Consider the following 21,124-nt stretch of genomic DNA (forward strand, 5'->3'; position numbering starts at 1 on the left):
TTTCCTGATTTTCTGGTACCGAAGCTTCGCCGGAGAAGATGATGGAATATTCCGTCAGTTTGGACGGAATATTCCTAACGGCGTTAACGGAATCCGTTAGAGTTAACGGAATATTCCTGATGGCGTTAACTGACGCCGTCAGTGTGCCAGGCACGTGCCTGCGCGTGGGCGGCGCGTGTGGCCGTGCCTTGGCCGGCGCGTTGGGGAGCGTGCGGCGGTGGAAAATTTTTCTAAAAATATGAGGATGTTCCTGAGGTTGAGTAGATCACGTTGGTGTATTCATACACCCCATTTGAGCATTGTATGAGAAGTTATTTCGTAAGGTTGGTTATGTGCTTTAAAATTAACGTTTTTATAGTTGTTTCGCATATAGGTGAGACCTATCCCGAGGACAAGCGCGGTCACTCGAGGCAAGGGGGTTACGACCCTTCTACATACCAGTGAGTGGGCTTTTGGTTTTCCGTATATACCTACATACTTATGTTTTTTCCCAGAAAATGAATTGAAACGTTTATACGTTTTTATGCCATGCATTATGTTTGCCGTTTGTTTATGCATTATTAGTAGCCTATATATATATATATATATGTATGTTGGTGCTGCGGGCGCACAGGTAAGTGCCAGGTGAGTATGGTTTATGCTTATTTTCAGTAGTGGTTTGAGATGCATAGAGAGCTCATAACCTGCACCCCCGGTCTTAGTGCTCCCGCCCAGAGTTGGGCACAGTCCTTCACGTGATGTTCACCTCCCGCACCACATGCTCATCTTGGATCCAAGTTAGGTGCACAGTCCTGTCGTACAGACCACTTTAGGTGGTTCCGACTCGTAGGTGACCCGCGATTCGTCGCCCAGCCTTCATGTGATCGTAGCACTCGAGCGTACTTATTATACACCTAGTCCTGTCGTACAGACCACTTTAGGTGGTTCCGACTCGTGTGTAGGTACAGTTAGCGAGATGGAGATTTGAGCTCTAGATTCAGCCGTACAGGTCACGTTAGGTGACTTCGGCTGACAGATTCATGGCATTGATTTTGACATTTTCCTGAGCACTTGCATTTATTCGAGGCATTTGGCATGGCATATTTCTGAACATGACTTATATATATATATATATATATATATATATATATATATATTATACTTTTCTGGGAAGTATACAGGTTTTACGGCGAGGGGTTAGAACTTGTTTATGAAATGGTTTTTGAAAAGCTTTGTTTTTGCCCACTCACACTTTTCGTTTTGCGCCCCTCCAGGTTCTAGTTGGCTAGCACTTGTGGTGGCTTCCCAGAGGATTTCCCCGACATATCTGACAGATTATCACCAGTGTAGGACCACCTTTGAGTGTGTTTTTGTAGTGTCGTTCCTCCCGGACTGCATTAGGTCTTCGTGCTCTGAACTTTGTTTTCACACTTACGCTTGCACATGTATGTTCTTACTTGGTGTAAAGCTGATTTTTTTTATTATTCGTACTTTTAATATTATTTTATTAGCTTCCGCACTGTGCACATGGTTACGTCACTTCCACGTGACGACCAGCATGCCTTGATCTCGGTCGGGATGTGTCACTAATTCAAATATATATATTTTTTTAAATATGACAGTAATGGATCCAATGGAAGAAGCTAGTTTTACCTTAGCAACATGATTATAACCGACTTGAACAAATGATGTGATTTAATAATTTTTTCTTGCACGTGCAACAATTTAATTAATCATTTCAGTGTTACATGGCTTTGTCAATCTTTCATCTCTCTTTGAAATCTACAGGAGTTACGAAGATTTGATGTCGGGTTGAAATTTACAATATGATACGTTCCAAGCAACCACGTATTAAATTGAGTCCACTAGTAATTCTATGATCTATCAACCTTTGTAGTTGATTCACTGATGTACTTATTTTACACATTTTCAAAGTTTAAGGACCAACTTGAGACCAAAAACAGTTAGAAGAGTTAAAATGGAAAACTCCAAAAGTTTAGGGGCCAAATGTTAATTATCCCTTTGTGTTTTTCCTAGGAAATTCTTCTTGCACAAACATTTTCACTGATATGCTAGTTTACCAAACCCCCTATGGTATAATATTGTGGATTCTGATATGCTAGTTTACCAATGGTGTATTCTGATTCTTTCCAATCCAAGATATTTAGGTCGACGTTTGATGAATGCAATAAAATACTAATAATTTGATTTAACTCATTTATATCATGCGTTGTGCAATTATCTATATGCCTAACTAATTTAAATAATTGTCTCTTTGTATCCAAAAAAAATAAAAAGAAAACAGAGGCTTCCCAAACATAAAAAAGTTGAATTATCGACAGATATGAAGAATTTTACTGTGATCCATTGTAGCGTTCGGCACTTCATCACTCACTTCTAGAGATCAATATAAAACTGCTGGGGAAATCAAAGCTAGCTCATCGCAAACCCATATGACCTAGTCAACAAGAATAACCTATATTTATCCATCACTTTGCAAAGTTCCATACTTCACGTACACGCGCAAAAACAAAACTTATTTAAAAGTTGGGTGTGACTAGGCATCCTATATAGAATTTGCGCATACAAAACTATAAATACAACTTGTAGAGGATATTAAGGCTAAAACTTATGCTATCTTTTTCTTTTACTTGATGTGAGATATTTTGAGACCGTACCATCTTTAAGTTTATTCTTACAAAGATAACCCATGTGCTATAATTTTATTCTTGTTTTGTCCAAGTCAAATTAATTTGACTCTATTTTCTACAAGAAAGATAGCCTTGATATATAGATTAGATTGGGAGACGTATACTTTTTGACAAACATTTTAATTTTTAACACACCTTTTTATGGTTATCATTCCGTAACCTTTTTCAAGGATATGAATTTTTTATATTTTATCATCATTCATAGATCATCTTATGCAAGAAATTAAATAAATCTAAAATCATTAAGACGTTCATTTGTAGTAAAGAAGTAAGCAAATATATTTAATTCTACAAAAAGAAAAGAAAAAAAAGGTACTAAAATGACTGCCATTTTGTCTGACAGTCATATGGTTTCGATATTAGGTAGTATGTTTTGGACACTATTCTAAAATTCCCTCCCAGTGCCGCCTAGGCCGTACTTAGGCGTTAGGCGGCTAGTCATCGCTCTGATTAATCCCTAGGCGTTTGAAGATTAGGAATGGGCGCCTAGACCTGCTTAGGTGCTTACTTAGCCCGTCTAGACCCGCCTTGGTCACGACTCTCACTTAGATAGAAAATATATAACTTTTATTTTGCATTTTATATTTTTCAATAAATTTTAAAAGACTTGTTGAATACTTAGATCAACACACATGATATATGTGTTCCTCATGTTTGCATTATGTTCTAATACTTTATAATCTATATGTCATTCTATGTTGCAATTTATGTATTCCAGTGAAATTATGTATTTTTTAAGTATAATCAAACACTTATTTATACGAGATATAATATATTTACTTAAATTCGCCTAGTCCGCCTAGGCTTTGCCCTAGCACCTAGGCGCTAGGCCCCCACTCGCCCAACTAGAGCCTAGCGTCTTTTAAAACCTTGATTTTGATAGAGATGATCTTTTGAGAGAAGATCTCAAAGCAATGCCGGTCTAAAGTTTTCGGAGACCCAAGACGAAAACTCAAATGATGCCCTTTTTATAGACAAAGTAGTTGAAAATTTTCTTTTACAAAAGATTAATTAATTTCATTCACATTATTAAGAGTTTTTTATTTTTTACTTGTGGTCCAATATCTTAATGAATTGAGTGTTTGGTTTCCAGCTATGCGTCCGAGTCCGAAACTGCCTTCTCTTCTAAATTATTTTAATAATTACGAACCATCTCCATCGTCTTAACATTTAAATAGTGGATTAGGTAATAATAGATGTTAAGTTTAACACAACAAAAAAATGGCAATCTGATGAAAGAAAGTTTAGCTTATGCCATAAGAGATTAAGCGCAAATGCAACCTATCCCTCATAGCAATGGGAAGAACCCAACCCCATTAGAATGCCCCGTCCTCTTATGACCCGAACCAAGAAAACCCAATTAGTTATTTTTATATGGTTACGATCCTTAAATAAAAAATTGTAATTGGGAAATAGAGTTAACCCTGACAACAAAATTAATTGAAAGCAATAGATGAATGAAGTATTCAAGTGGCTTGAAAGCACTTAGCGCCTCGTATTTAAATTTCTTCCCTGTAGTTTGATGGATATTCTATGGTTTGTAAAAATAAAAAAGATAAACGAAAGATTGTGTATTTGTACCTTATTCGATATTTGTTTACCAACTTGAATATATATTCCTATTCCTATTCCTATGGCTATTTGTATTAGGGAAGGATTTCAAATTCGATGGACGGTATCTTTTCCTAATTCTATGTTGTATGGAAATTACATATGCAAGTAATTACTACTATAATTGAATGCAAAAACAATGAAAAAAAAAAAAAAAGCCAAACAATCAAACAAAGAAAAATGCTAGCAGCGTAAAATGAAAAACAGAATTTGAATGAGTAGAAATCAAATACCTTGTACAGTTGAATACAATTGCATGTATTGTAGTCCGTAGACTTGAATTTTCTGCTTGGATTGTAATTTTTTTTGCATAATTGTGAGAAAAGAGGAAAGAGGAGAAGATGTGGAAGAAAAAATTCATAATTGTGAATTCTTGAAAGGGATGTGCTATTCACACACTTATCTTTCATTTTCACATGCCCTTTTAATTTTTTATCATCTGATCAAATAAATTGAAGAATATCAAAAAACATAAATTAATATGAATGTATAGGAGGTAAAACAAAGTAGGGTTGTGAATAGCATCTCACTTCTTGAAATAGGTAGATAATTTAATTTACTCCCGGCTCTTTGAAATTGGGAATTTAGAAGTTGGAGGGAGACGGGAAGGGAAAAGGGTTTTTCCTTCTTTTTTTTTCATGTGTTTGTTCTCTTTCTTACGCGCAAGGAGCAACGCAATTCTTTCTTATCGTGGCATGAAAACCATTATTTAATTATTGTAATTTGTTTACATTATATCTAAATGGACTTAAAATTTTTTTGGCACCCTCCTTGGTTTGAGCCCTAGATTCGTGCCCTAGTAGCCCTGAGCTAGAGTAGGCTCTGCCTCAAAATGTATATCAAACTATGCATCTGTCAATTCTAATCATATATAGAATTAAGGAACCTTGCATATTAAAACAAGTTGCTGTTTGGCACTGGGAAGGGCTAGAACCGGCTTTGCCTTAAAATGTGTATCAAACTATGCATCGGTCAATTCTAATCATCTATAGAATTAAGGGACCTTGCATATTAAAACATGTTGATGTTGGGCACTTTCCCAGAGGTTTCACAAATCCAGCCAAACAAAACAAAATAAAAAATCCCAAGGCCTCAAAATGATGAACCCAAAAGTTGAACAAATTATTCCATAACAGTCCACAACAAACATTGGCAGATGAGAATCTAGTCAACATACATACGAGTCCACATATATGCAGAATCTAGTACCAAAAGTTGAACAAACTATTCGTTAACATCACTGTCCGTTACTATTGCAAAGTTCCATGCTTTATGTGCAAAATCCAGTCCACATATATACAAGAAAATTATAAATAATTCGCTAGAAATTGAATTATAACATGCAGCTCTTAGAAGTTAGCTAGAATAAGAAAAAAAATGACTCAACAAAAGAAGATTGAACACCTTTTACTTCCATCCATGGGAATCAATTTTTGCTTAGAGGGAGAGTAATGAGCGGGTAGCGTGGCATAATATACAAAACTATAGGACTTAGTACATGGCCGATATTATTAAATGAGTGCTGCTATTCTACTCACATTAATATATTAATCATAATACACCTATTTTCTTATATATGTGGATCGCATGTATAATTGTACATAAGTGAGATTCATGAGAGAGATAGTAGTCAAGAGCTATAGTTGAGTAACATTATTCTTTATTAGTGTTCCAAATGTATATCAACTTAGTATAATCCAAATGCTGACCAAAATACTTTTGGTAGTTATATAAAAAGAAAAATTGACTACTTATATATTTCTACACGTGGACCCCAGAGGTCCAAGAATTAAAATAATTCCTACGGTAGAGACTGGAGAGTGCTCATGCAGAATGAATCCTCTTCGGATCCTCTTTGTGAGTGTTCATTGTACATCGTATGGTTAGAAATTATTTTAAATATTTTTATTTAAAATTAAATATAAACAGTACTTGACGAAAATTGATCGTACCATATATAATAAACGGACATGATTTGAGGATTCCCAGGATCTTTACAAAGAGAATCAGGAGAGGATTCTCATTCACCCATGCATGCAGCGGACCGGACTCTGGACCGGGCAGAGCCCTATATGTATGTATGTATGTATGTATGTATGTATGTATGTATAAATCTGCCCTTAATTTCATAGTGCAAGCAGGTCACCTCAGCCTTAATTTCTTGTAGTATTTTCCAAATTAAGATCACGCTAGCTAGTTGATCAAGTTAAAGAGTATAATGCCCCGTGTTCGCCTCACAAACAAAGATGACACAAAGGTGCAGATAATGAAGATTTTCAAAAGATTCGATAAGGACGGAGACGCCCATGCAACTTTCCAAGACCGAGCTCAAGGCAGCTTTGGCAGCTTTCGCTGAACTTGGAGCGAAATGGCCTGCCTTTAGAGCTTGGGAAGGTCTTAGGCATGCAAATGACAACGGCGACGGCTTAATTTCTATAGACAAGGAGCTGGACAAGGTTGTCGACCATGCCGTGAATCTTGGGTATACTGCAAATTAGTATAATCAGTTTAATATCACTTATGTGCAGTATATATTAAAGATCTTACTCGTTGTGTCTGGTATTTCTATATATATATATATATATATATATTTTTTTTTTTTGTTGTATGTGTGTACGTGTATTCTGTAACGAATAAAGGAGGTGACCTTTCGCATCCCCTCGTTGGACAGGGTATAATATATTTGGGATCTCGAGTCTCTACATTTAGCATCTGTGGATAGTTAAATCTTAACTATTGGGTTAATCTAGGAGTTTGTATCAATCCACGTCAAAATTATATGTTGTATTACACTGTTTACACCGTATCTCATCTCTCCTTCACGTATGTTCTCTTTCGCAACTGTTCTACTTTTGTTCTCCATATAATTAATCATATTCGCAAACCTGAAATCTCATAAATCCATGAATAATCATGACCTCCATTAGGTTCAAATCATGTCCACGTTTTGAAATCCAAATAGTAATGAATAATCCCATAATTTTATCATTTTGGATTATTTGGAAGTTGGAACTATTTTGAGGACCAGAAAGACTTACATGCACTTCAGCCAGGCCAATAATGTCAGTTTTGTGAAACCATGTAGGAGTACTCGTAAGAAAATCAACAAGCCAATGTAAATCTTTTATTTTTGGAAATGATTTCCACATTTCATTATTCTCTCTTGCACTCCTTCCTTTTTTAGTGTGGAACAAATAACTCAAAAAAGAGACGTGTACAAAAAAGAAGAATGAATACTCTTTAAAGAAATAAAAAAAAAATTAAATAAATAAAGTTTACATTAAATAGTAGTCTCAAGTTCATAACCCAACAGAGGAGGGTTTATGAAAGAGAAAGATTTGATCTAAATCAATACACCTTGCACAAACAAAGAGCACATACAAGATATGGACAATACTCCATATATAGAAGCCAGATGAAAACACGAGTCTTTGAGAGACTTGTACCACCCGTGCCTAAGAAGAACCATAGCAGCACATGAGCCATAGCACCGGGGACCAGCAGCACCGCCACAAGGAAGGCTCAACATCCTTGCCGACTGAGAAGTCAGAATACCACTAATCCACCATAATTTTTAGTCCACATGTCTTATATATGCATTCGACTATGCACGTATTTCATATGGAATGTTTATTTATTTACTCTAATTATGTTAAAATTTTCAATTTCTTTAAAAGTTTCCTTTCGATGATGACCTTAAAAAAAACTTCCAATCCATGTGACTACGTTCTTCCCACTTTTGGTACACACACAAATCAGAATCCTTATATCAATATCCATGGCTCCAAAATAATATTATCATATCAGATAGTTGGAAAAAGGAAAAGTGGTTGGTGTGTCTACTATAACTATAAGCAATAATATGAGATACCTTGTTTTCCTTCTCCTTTTTTTTTCTTTTCTTTTTTTATTTATTTATTTTTTTGGCGAGGTGTTAAATTCGTACTTGGCCCCTAATTTCTTTTACAGTTTTCTACTTTCGTCCTTCAACTTTTTCATCTATAGTTGGTCCCTAAATTTTTGAAAGTGTGTTAAATAATGCAATGAAAGAAAGTAATTTTTGTTTCAAAGGTGACAAATATGCCACCACTTTTTTAAGGGCATTTAAATATTCATTTACAATGACCAAAATGCCCTTGATTTATCAAAACATGAATATGTTTGTCTATAATATACATTTATGCTGAAAAAAATGAACAAAACCATAAAAAATGAATAAGTTGATCCAATTCGAATATTTTTGTTTTAAATGAATCCAATTGAAGAAGCTAGTTTTACCTTAGGGACATGATTATAACCGACTTGAACAAATGATGTGATTTAATATTTTTTTTTTTTACAGATGCAACAATTTAATTAGTTATTTCAGTGTTACATTGCTTTGCCTCTCATCTCTCTTTGAAATCTACAGAAGGTGATGTCGGGTTGAAGTTTACAATGTGGTACATTCCAACCAGCCACGCATCGAATTGAATCCACTAGTGGTTCTATCAACCTTTGTAGTTGGGTCACTGATGTCCTTATTTTTCACATTTTCAAAGTTTGAGGACCAACTTGAGACCAAAAACAGTTAGAAGAGTTAAAGTGGAAAACTCCAAGAGTTTAGGGGGGCAAATGTTGATTAACCCTTTGTGTTTTTTGTAGGAATTTTTTCTTGCACAAACACCTTGACTGATATATATGCTAGTTTACCAAACCACCTTTGAGATAAGATTGTGGATTCCATGGGTCCTCAGATAAGAGGGCGGCGAAAAGAATCCATAAAAGATGATTATCTTTTTTGATTGATGGCCCGTGATGTATTCTGATTCTCTCCAATCCCACATATTAGGTCGACTGTTTGATGAATGCAATCAAATACTGATAATTTGATTTAGTTCGTTCAAATTAGGCATTCTGCAACTCTCTGTCTCTACGTGTCCAAAGAAAGAAAAGGAAAACAGAGGCTTCCTAAACCTTAAAAAGTTGAATTATTCCTGTCTGTCTCCGTTAATTATTGACATATATATATATATATATATATATATATGAAAAACTGCTGGAAGAATCAAAACTAGCTCATCGCAAACCCATATGACTAGTCAACAAGAATAACCTATATATTATCCATCACTTTGCAAAGTTCCACACTTTAAGTACACGCACAAAACAAAACTTATTTGAAAATTGGGTGTCACTAGGCATCTTATATAGAATTTGTCCTTACAACACTATAAATACAACTTGTGGAGGATATACCTAAAACCTGTGCCATCCTTTACGCGATGTGAAATATTTTGAGATGTACCATCCTTAAATTTTATTCTTATAAAGACAACACATGTGCTATAGTTTTATTCTTGTTTTTTTTTTCTTTAAATGGGGGATAACTGGTGATAAACTACGTTTATCCGTCCCTTCTGGACTCGAAGATGTTATGGAAAATTTCACCTTGTATGTGACTATAATTTTATTCTTATTTATCCAAGTCAAATTAATTTGACTTTATTTTCTACAAGAAATATAGCTTTGATATATGGGTTAGATTCGGTGACGTACATTTTTGACAAACATTTTAACATTTTTTTTTTATGGTTATCATTATGTAACATTTTTCAAGGATATGAACCTTCTATATTTCAATTCATCGTTCATAAGTCATTATCGCAAGAAATTAAACATATCCAAAATCATTAGGACATTTATTTGTAGTGAAGAAAATGGACGAACATATGATTATACAAAGAAATACTAAAATGGTTATCATTTTTGTCTGATAGTCATATTGCTTCGAATTGAGGTAATATATTTTATTTTGTTTGACGGTTATATGAGGATTGGTGGTTATATGGGATGGCTGGTGGTGATGGAGAAAGAGATGAAGATGGGATGCTCGGGTGGGAAAAGAGGGGTGGGCCCCATTTTATTTTGTTTTACTTTAGTTTTTTATTTAATTTTTTTTATAATTAATTATTTTTTATATGCTATGTCATCAAATATGTGAGTCATTCATTCGTCACATCATTACTTAACAAGAAAATTATCGGTTTAATTAACGGATGTATGAAATTACAACAAAATACAAGTTTGTGTAGAAAATTAAAATGTTTTAAAAATATTATATGAGATTGCAATTGCATCCAACTTCGAGCAAGTAAAATATAATTTACCTCTTTTTTTACGTCATAGTGGTCTAGGCCATGAACTCTTGCCCTACTAGTCTTGGGCCAAAGCTGGCCCTATGTCAAAATGCGTATATGTATCCTTCAATCCTATCCCTACACAGAATTAAGAGACCTTGCCTATAAATACATGCTGGGCACTTTCCAAGAGGTTTTCCAAATCTTAAAAGCATTTCCAGTGAGTTCCTAAATAGGGATAACCATCGTATAAAATGAGTATTAAACAAATATAGGGACAAAATGGATCTTCAATGGATCGGAAAGTGAGTCCCTAAAGTATAGGAACTCACCGGATACATAGTGTATGGCTTCACATATAAGGACTATACATGGACAACCGTAAGTGAAAAACAGAGGCCACAATCTTGATTGAAGCTTTTAATACTTTTAATTAATTAAAAAAAAAGTTAACATAAACAAAAAAAAAATATGGGGAACTTTAACGAAAAGCTCAAGATATTGTTCACTTTAACGAAAAGTTCCAGGTATTGTTCACTTTAACGAAAAACCATATTTTTACACTAAAAGTAAATCATGATACTATTCAATTTACCTTTTATTTTATCCTTATCGTTAAAACTCAAAATTTTCAAGTCATTTTCATTAGTTTTCCTAAAAAAATGTGCATCTTGGATGAAAAATGGGCTCAAAATCTTGATTAATGATTTTAATTAATTAAAAAAAAGATTAATATAAACAAAAAATGTGCACCTAATCAAATTATCACATAAAATCATAAAAAATTCAAATTTTAAACTTCAAATTTTGGGATCTACTATTCCCATTGAATGCAATATTCTTTTAGGGACATAAAGATTCTCTTTAAATGAGTACTAAAAAATAATGATGATAGTCCCTAAATAAAGACTTCTATTGGAGTTGCTCTTAGGCTTCGTAAAGATGGACTAAGATTATCTCTCCTCCTCTTTCCATCACTCTTCCATCCCCTCATCTCACATTCTCTATTTTGTCTTTCTCCTTCTATAAAAAATTAACATAAGATGTTAACGTGACTTAACTGTAACCATTTAAATAGAAGAAAATAGAAAGGAAAAGAAAAAAAAAGAAGGAATAGAATCCTACTCCCATAAAGATAAACCCAGAGGTTGAACAAACTATTCGTTTCCATCACTGTCCATAGCAAACATTGGCAGATGAGAATCTAGTCAACATATAGACTAGTCCACATATGTACAAGAATCTAGTACCAAAAGTTGAACAAACTATTTGTTTCCATCAGTCTGTTACTACTGCAAAGTTCGATGATGTATGTGCACGCAAAAATCTAGCCCACCTGTATATAAGAAAATTACAAATAATCCACTGGTAGCGTGGTATAATATGCAAAAATATAGAACTTGGTACATTGCCAATATTACTAGAGAATTGTTATTAGCACTAAAAAATTCTCGTTTTATACTCCAAATTTTTTATATTGAGAAAGAAAAATACATTTGTGAGAAGTGTAGAATGAGATTTTTGAAATACCAATAACACTTTCCTATTACTAAATGCTATATTAATCATTTTACTTACCTATTCTTTTAGATATGTGGATAGCATGTACATAAGTGAGATTCATGAGAGAGATAAGTAGCCAAGAACTGTAGTTAAATAAAATTATTCTTTCTTAATGTCCCAAATGTGTATCAACCTAGGATCAACCAAATGCTGACCAAAATACTTTAGGTTGGTAGTTATATATAAAAAAAGGATAATGCTAAGGAGATCAAATTTTTTAATTAACTTTGCAAACCAAATGATATGTCACCAATAGGAAATAAGATTATCTCCAAAGGAGATGTAAAAAATGCCACATAGATATATAACGGTAACAAATGACATACAATTTACTTCAACCGAGATGATAAAGTTGACAAGGAAAATACGGCTAAGCTGACATAGATAAAGATATGTCAAATTTGAATCTGCCTTCAAATTTGATTTTTGTTATTTCCAAAGGCGTTCCACTTGCCTTACCTTAAATGTTAGCATATTTAAATATTATTTTATTATTTTTAAACCAACAACCCAACTTTTATTATTTTTGTTTGAAAAAACATAAATGAAGCATAAATTTTGGCATACCAAGTGGATGAAAAATATTAACAATATGTGAAATTGTCAAGTCAGCCATCAAATTTAAATTTGACGTTTTGAATTTAACTTCTCATTTGGAGATGCTCTAAGCACGTTAATTAACATTTAAATAATAATCCAATCATCAACAGTCACATTATTTGGTTTACAAAATTTAGTTTAAAATTTTAATTTTCCTAGCATTACTCAAAGAAAAATTGACTAATTGTATATTTCTACATGTGGACCCCTGAGGTCCAAGAATTAGAATAATTCTTATGGTCTGGAGTAGGGTTGGGCACAGCCCGGGCCGGGTCCAAATTTGAAGGAACCGGATTGGAACCGGTTAAAAATGAAACAGGGCAGGCCGAGCCGGGTTCTGAGATTTCTAAATTTGGAACCGAACCTAACCCGACCCGTTTCAAACTGGTCAATTCCACCCGGTTTCACGGGTTTTTGTCAGCAAACACAAATGAGAGTCATGGGACGACCTCGTTGAGGTCATTGATCGAGTCAAGAGCACTTAGAATCGGTCGAATGACACCAAATTGGGCGGTCACCAGCCGAGTTGGAGCTTCGCGCCCATCATCTTCTCTGATATGCAAGAAGCCATCTTCATTTTCTCCGATTTGCAACAAGCCATCTTCATCTTCTCTGATATGCACCAAGTTATCTTCATCTTCTCTGTTCTGCAACAAGCCATCTTCATCCATAAATTCATTGATAACAACAAAACTTAATCAAAACATAAAAATTTGGTCAAAAATGGACCAACGGAACCTCTTCCATTTAAATTTTTGAACCAAAAGCCAAATAATTCCAACAAATTAGATATTTTGGATTTTCAATTTCATATCCTTTCAAGTAAAGATCAAAACGTAAAATTCAAAAACAAAAGATCCAATCTTTGGGGAAAAGCCATGTTACTGAAACCAAAGAAAAACTGAAGAAGAAAAAAATGATGAAAAATATCAAATTGAAGAAAACCCAACAACAAAATCAGATGAAATATGATAACTCACCAAGCAATAAAATCCGAGAGCAACTAGAGAAGAGATTATCCATGGTAGAAGAACCGAAACTAAAACTTCTCCTTGTGATTATCTCCAAGACCTAGATAGCTTGTTGTGCTCGATATTCAATCAGTGATAGCGAGAAAGACTAGAGAAGAAGAAGAATAAGTGATTATCTATAAGACCCAGATAGCTTTTTGTGCTTGATATTCAATCAGTGATAGCGAGAGAGACTAGAGAAGAATTTGAGAGCGATTAGAGAAGAGATTATCCATAGCGGAAGAACCGAAACTAAAACTTCTCCTTGTGATTATCTCCAAGACCCAGATAGCTTTTTGTGCTTGATATTCAATTAGTGATAGCGAGAGAGACTAAAGAAGAAGAAATGATTATCTCCAAGACCCATATAGCTTTTTGTGCTCGATATTCAATCAGTGATAGCGAGAAAGATGAAGAAAAAGAAGAAAGAAGAGGAGAAGAAGGAGAACCATATAGCTTTTTGTGCTCGATATTCAATCAGAAAAGAAGAAGAAGAAGAAGAAGAAGAAGAAGAAGAAGAAGAAGAAGAAGAAGAAGAAGAAGAAGAAAAAGAAAAAGAAAGAGAAAAAGAAAAAGAAGAAGAAGAAGAAGAAGAAAAAGAAGGAGAAAGAGGAGGAGGAGGAGGAGGAGGAGAACTAGATAGCTTTTTGTGCTCGATATTCAATCAGAGAAGAAGAAGAAGAAGAAAAAGAAGAAGAACAATGAGGATGAAGAGAACTAGATAGCTTTTTGCGTTTGATATTCAATCGGAGAAAAAGAAGAAGAAGAAGACCCAAATAGCTTTTTGTGCTCGATATTTAATCAATGATACCGAGAGAGACGAAGAAGAAGGTTCGGGGAAATGCACAGTGAGTCAGCGAGTCTCTGAGTTGGCTTGCTCAATGAGTCAGCGAAGCTCCGAGTCGACTTGCTCTCTCCTCGCCGAGATTAAATTATAGATTTTGTGACAGAGGTGTCCGAAGAGAGAAAGAGAAACTGGGGGAGAGAGAAAGAGAGACTGGGGGAGAGAGAGATTGAGAATCGACAAATTCGAATGGGAGGACTGAGGAGAAGAGAGTCTTCGAGAAGGTGTGAGAAAATAGGAAAGGAATGGGAAAATGTTACAAACGGGCCAGTCCGGGACCCTCTTTTTCTATACATTTGGAACCGGCCCGCCCCTAAAATTTCATCGCACCGCCTCGTCCCGTTTCTCTTATTAAAAAATTGGAACCGACCCGTACCTACCCCAAACCTTGATTACCCGCCCTGATCTACAGTTCCTATACCCATTTGCCTGCCCCTAGTTCGAAATGTGGCCATGCATGCAGAAGACTGGGCTCTTGACCGAGCAGAGCCCTATATATATGCACAAATCTGCCCTTAATTTCATATTGCAAGTAAGTCACTTCAGCCTTAAGTTCTTGTAGTATTTTGCAAATTAAGATCACACTAATTAATCAGTTGAAGAGAATTAATGCGGCGTCAGGATGCATAATGATATCATCAACATAGAGTAATAGCACAATGATTGAAAAACTATCACACTTGACAAATAGAGAGGGATCTGCATATGAGAAATTGAACCCTAGCTCAAGTAAAAAACTTGAAAACTTGTCATTCTAGGCTCTGGGAGCTTGCTTAAGACTATATAAAGATCTCTACAATTTGCAAACATAATCTGGACAACTAGGATCCACAAACCCTTGAGGCTAAGACATGTAAACTTCTTCCTCAAGAAAGCTATGCAACAAAGCATTCTTGACATCTAGCTGTTTAAGCTACCAGTTATGAGATGCAGCTAAGGACAGAACCAATCTAACTGTGGTTGGTTTAACCACAAGACTAAAGGTTTCATAGTAATCAAGACCAGCCTTTTGAGAGTACCCCTTAGCTACAAGTCTGGCTTTGTACCTAGCCACTGAACCATCTGGATTTTTCTTAATCTTGTAAATCCATTTGCAACCTACAAGATTTTTGTTAGGTCGTAAAGGTACAAGTTTCCAAGTTTGTTGTTGAACTAGAGCATCCATCTATTCTTTCATGGCAGTTTTCCACTGAATACACTTAATTGCAATATTAAAATATTGAGGTTTTTTTTTAATACAGACTCTTTTATCTACTTGAACAGAGAACACTTTCTTTCTAACAATCCCAGATTATCAACCTGGTTTGCATTAGATGATAATTATGTGAAGTAATACACACTGGTTGCAGATTATCAACCTGAAACACTACAACATTTGGATGAGCTTCTGAGTACACAGAAGGTATGATTTCTGAAGAAGAACCAGCACTTGTGGATGAATGAACAAGATCACCAGAACTATTGTGTTGAGAAGATGTGGACTGAGTAACATGTTGAAGTCTAGAGGTAAGAGTAGTGGGGTGTGGTGAACCAATAAAGGGAAATGTTGGGGAAACATAAGTTGTATGTATGAATGTATTTGTATACACAATAGGTCTTGGGGAAGAAGACTGACCAGAATCAACTTTAGGAGTGTAAGACAAGACATGAGGGAATATATGATTCATAAAAAATAACATGTCTAGACATCAACAACTTATGATCTTTGAGAGATAAACATATATACCCTTTGTATTATGTAGCATACCCTAGAAAAATACATTCAGTAGTTTTAAGGTCAAGTTTATTGGTTCTATAGGGTTTCTTAGAAAGATAACACAGACACCTAAATATTCTCAAATGTTCAAGCTTAGGTAGAGAATGATGTAACATTTCAAAGGAAGACTTCGTATGTAGAACAGGTGTAGGCATTCTGTTTATTAGAAAAGTAGCAATAGCACAGGCATGAAACCAGAACTGTGAAGGTAATGAGGCTTGTTGTAAAAGTGTAATAGTTGTCTCTACAACATGTATATTTTTTCTCTCAGCCAACCCATTTTGTTTTGGGGTATAAGAACAGGATTTTTGAAAGGCAATGCCTTTGGTAAGAAGAAATTGCTTAAACTGAGTACTAATGTATTCCCCATCACCATCACTTTGCAATATTTTCACATGAGCAGCAAAGTAATTTGAAACAAAGGTAAGAAAGTTGACAAAAACAGTGGACACTGCAGCTTTATTATTCAGTGAAAAAATCCAGGTATATCTTGTACATTCATCTATAAAGGAAACATAATACTTGTAACCTTCTATAGACATACTAGGTGAGGGAACCCAAACATTAGTGTGAATTACTTCAAAAGGTGTATTAGACTTTGAAGCAATTACAGGAAAAGGTAATTTTGTAAACTTGCCTTGTAAGCAAGCTTTACATGTATGAAACTGAGAGTTACAAGGAAAAGATATACGAGATTTACTAAGTGATGCATCAACTACAAAATGTGTAGGATGTCCTAATCTGTAATGCCATAATGCAAAAGAAACCCTTTGACCCACATAAGCTACTGGAGAAGAAAAGTCAGATATAAACCTCTGTAGCTTGAGTATGGGAAGAGGATAAATAACATTATTACTCAGCTCTTGGAATAGCATTCTCCCAGTGAACTTGTCATGTATACAGAGAAAAACATCATCAACTATACATCAACACTTATTATCTTTGCACAACTGATTCATGAATAGTAAGTGTTGAGACAATTTTGGGACATGAAACACAGAATTCAACTTAAACTTATGTGACTTAGTGGAAAGAGAAGATGAACCAATACATTTGATAGCTAAACATTCACCACTAGCACTAGTCACAATATCATTGGATGGATAAGTTGTTGCCATGTGCAAGTTTGATAAGTTGGAAGTCATATATGATTGGTTGTTCCAGAGTCAAGTAGCCAGAAATCTTGTGAAGTTACTGAGGTAGTTTGTGCTTACATAGCAAGAGGAGTATGTGACTGAGTCATATTGGGGTGATACATACGTGGTATGATAGAAGGTTGAAATAGTGAACCTTAGGACTGTAGGAACATGCCTTGAGAAAATCCAAATAGATTCCACACATGAGCTTGACCATATTGTCCATTAGTCATTTGAGCAGGCATAGATGAAGAAAAACCCTGAGAAGAATGTCCTGGAAATCCTGGATAAGTCTTATTCCTATCAAAGCATGTAGCAGCAACATGACCAACTCTGTGACATATCTGACACCCATGTTGAAAACAGTTCAATGCAGAGTGGCCTTTGCGATCATAGATTTGGCATATTTGATTTGGATTATAAGGCTGAGACATTGACTGTTGTGTTCCATTATTCTGAGAAGTGTTGGATACATCATAGAACTTAGACTGAGTATAACCTCCTTGAGGATAAAACTGAGTAATAGAACCATTATGCTGTCCTCCAGAATTATTCCCATAAAATTTCTTCATTTTCCTTTGCCTTTGTAATTATTGCCCCTAAAATTGTTGTATGAACCAAAACCATGTTGAGTGACAAAAGCCATAGGAACATTAGTCATATATGGCATAGGCAATTGCTAAAAACCTTGAGGCACCTGCTGAAAACCTTGGAGTGGCATGGGTGACATTGGCATAAATGGCAGTGAAGCATTAAGAGTACCAACAAAACCTTGATTCATTGTTGATGCAGACTTTATTCCTGATGAACCATCATGATCAAAACCAGATCTAGATGTTTAAGTGAACATGGTAGACATCAAATGAATCTGTTTAGTAGCTTCATCCAGAGTTTTCTTCTGCCTTCAATTGAGATCGTAATTCTTTGAGTGAAACAAGGTTCTCCATTCCACGTATAACTGATTTAATTGTATTATACTCACTTGGCAGACCTTTCAGTGCAACAATTACAATGTCCTCATCGGAAATGGTTACACCAGCAGCAGCTAGCTGATCTCTAGACTCCTTGATCCTCTGAAGATATGCATCAACACATTCAGGTTCTTTCTTGATTTTCTGCAAGTCAATCTTGACTTGAACAATACTTGTTCTAGTAACACTACAAAACCATTCTCCAAGATTCATCCACATCTCTTTGGAACTCTAATAGCCAATAATACAAGACAAAGCAGAAGGAGACAATGTAGCAAAAATCAAAGTCATCAAAGCTTTGTCATGAATCTTCCATACTTTGTACGCATCAGAGACATGGTGATTGTTATCAACAGTATCTTCCTCAGAATCAAAATCCTCAAATTTAGAAGGACATGGAATATAATGATTCACAAGACAAACAATTCCATTTCCTTCCAACAATAGATCTATTTGAAAGTTCCATGTAACATAGTTGGAATCATAGAGTTTCACCGTTGCAATATTCCTAACACTCGGAATTAAAGACGAAATAAGAGATTGTGTAAGCGCTAATTGAATAGAATTCACCATAGCTTTCATCAATTTGTGTGTCATACTTCAACAATCTTGAGACAATTTTAATCCTCAAGAACAGCACACAAATTCAATTGAACCCACCAACAACAACAATAAGCCAGTAATTGCAGAAATCAACAATCTTGTGAATACAAAACAAGAAACCCCCAAATCTTAGGGTTACAAATTATTAGAAAGCTGTAAACAATTCACAGATCAAACACGGATGGGCTGAAAGAAACGAAAGAATCAACAGAACATGATGTACGACGATGATCAAGAAACCAACAATTCAACCGACTGAAACATCGATCAACAAATCACAGATAGCACAGTGCGAACACCAAACACCGATACACAATAAGAGAAGACAAAAAACTAATGATCGGAGATGTCACCTAACACTAATCACAACTGGAGAAGAGTAGCGGAAGCACAAAGGATCGTGAACGGGAGGAGTGAGCCACTCCCGGCAATGATACCATGTCAACAACGTAAAAGCTTAAGAACTAAGTAAACTAGAGAGAGAAATAAAAGAAAGAAAGTTTGTTAAAACTGAATATTTTCTTTCGTTCAACTTGTTTAGAATAATTACAACTATTGATATTTATACATTAGTGAGACACCTTTTTACTAACTAAGACCACTACCAATAACACATAGACACTTGTCATAATCCTATGCACTCATAATCTCATCAATTCTATCACCGTGGTGTATTCTGATTCTCTCCAACCCCAAATAATAGGTCAACTGTTTGATGAATGCAACAATGAAATATTAATAATTTGATTTAGTTCGTTCATATCATGCGTTCTGCAACTATCTATATGCCTAACTAATTTAAATAATTGTCTCTACGTGTCCAAAGAAAGAAAATGAGAACAGATGCTTCCCAAACCTTAAAAAGTTGATTTGTTATTTTCAATCTCTGTGAACTGTTGTCAGATATGCATAATTTTGTTGTGATCCATTGTAGCTTTCGGCATTTCATCACTCACTTGTAGAGATCAAAATGAAACTGCTGGAAAAGTCAAAGCTAGCTCATCGCAAACCCATGTGACCTAATCAACAAGAATAACCTATATATATAAATTATCCATCACTTTGCAAAGTTCCATGCTTTACGTACACGCACAAAAACAAACCAAAAAAATATCACATATACCAATTATTTAGATGCTATTGTTTGGGAAGATTTGGATGAAGCATAATATTTCAGTTTAATTGATGGGAATTAAATATTATTTAATTCTCGAACATAAGGCTAGGGTTTAGGGTACCCCCACAAGCACATAGTGCTATACATAAAAGCCACTAACCCTCTACTTACATACATACATACATATATATATATATATGTCCTTTCTTGTACTTCCTGTAGAAAGTGAGCAAATCAGTCAGAGGCTTAGAATTTGAAGATTAATATGGTTAGAGAGATCCGGGTTCCGTGCTGGAATACCAAGGAGCCTACAGTTGTCGATAAGAAGGTCCAAATAATTCCGTGGACGAAGGAGCAGATTATGGAAGTGTTTAAAAGTTTTGACAAGGATGGAGACGGCAGGCTTTCAAAGGAAGAGCTGAAGGCAGCCTTCAAGAAATTTGAGTCGCGTTGGAGCTCCTTCAGAGCTTGGACAGCACTATGGCATGCAGATGCCAACAAGGACGGCTTTATTTCTATTGACGACGAGATCGGAGAACTTACCAGTTATGCCCTAAAATGTGGGTATAAACTGTAAATTAAGCTGAAGTACAGGGTTTGTTCTAGTTCTATCTGTGTACTTATAGTATTAAGGAGTCTCTGATAATGTAATATATGTCTCCTCATATGTATGCATCTGTGTGTGTGTGTGTATGGTGTGTGTGTATGGTACGTAGTCTTTAATTACATATGAGTAGCTGTAGCTCTCTCTCTCTCTCTCTCTCTCTCTCTCTATATATATATATATATATATATCTGTGTACTTATAGTATTAAGGAGTCTCTGATAATATAATTTATGTCTCCTCGTATGTATGCATCTGTGTGTATGTATAGTACGTAGTCTTGAATTACATATGAGTAGCTGTAGCTATAAATATATATATATATATATATATATATAAGTATTATTGACATTCCAAAAATCTCATTCTACACTTCTCACAAATATATTTTTCTTTCTTAATATAGAAAGTTTGGAGGGTAGAATGAGATTTTTAGAATGCTAATAACAATTCCCTACACACACACACAATGCATATGGCAGCAACGGGGAAGGCAAGGT

The sequence above is a fragment of the Pyrus communis genome, chromosome 1, assembly GCF_963583255.1.
Source record: "Pyrus communis chromosome 1, drPyrComm1.1, whole genome shotgun sequence".
Lineage (NCBI taxonomy): Eukaryota > Viridiplantae > Streptophyta > Magnoliopsida > Rosales > Rosaceae > Pyrus > Pyrus communis.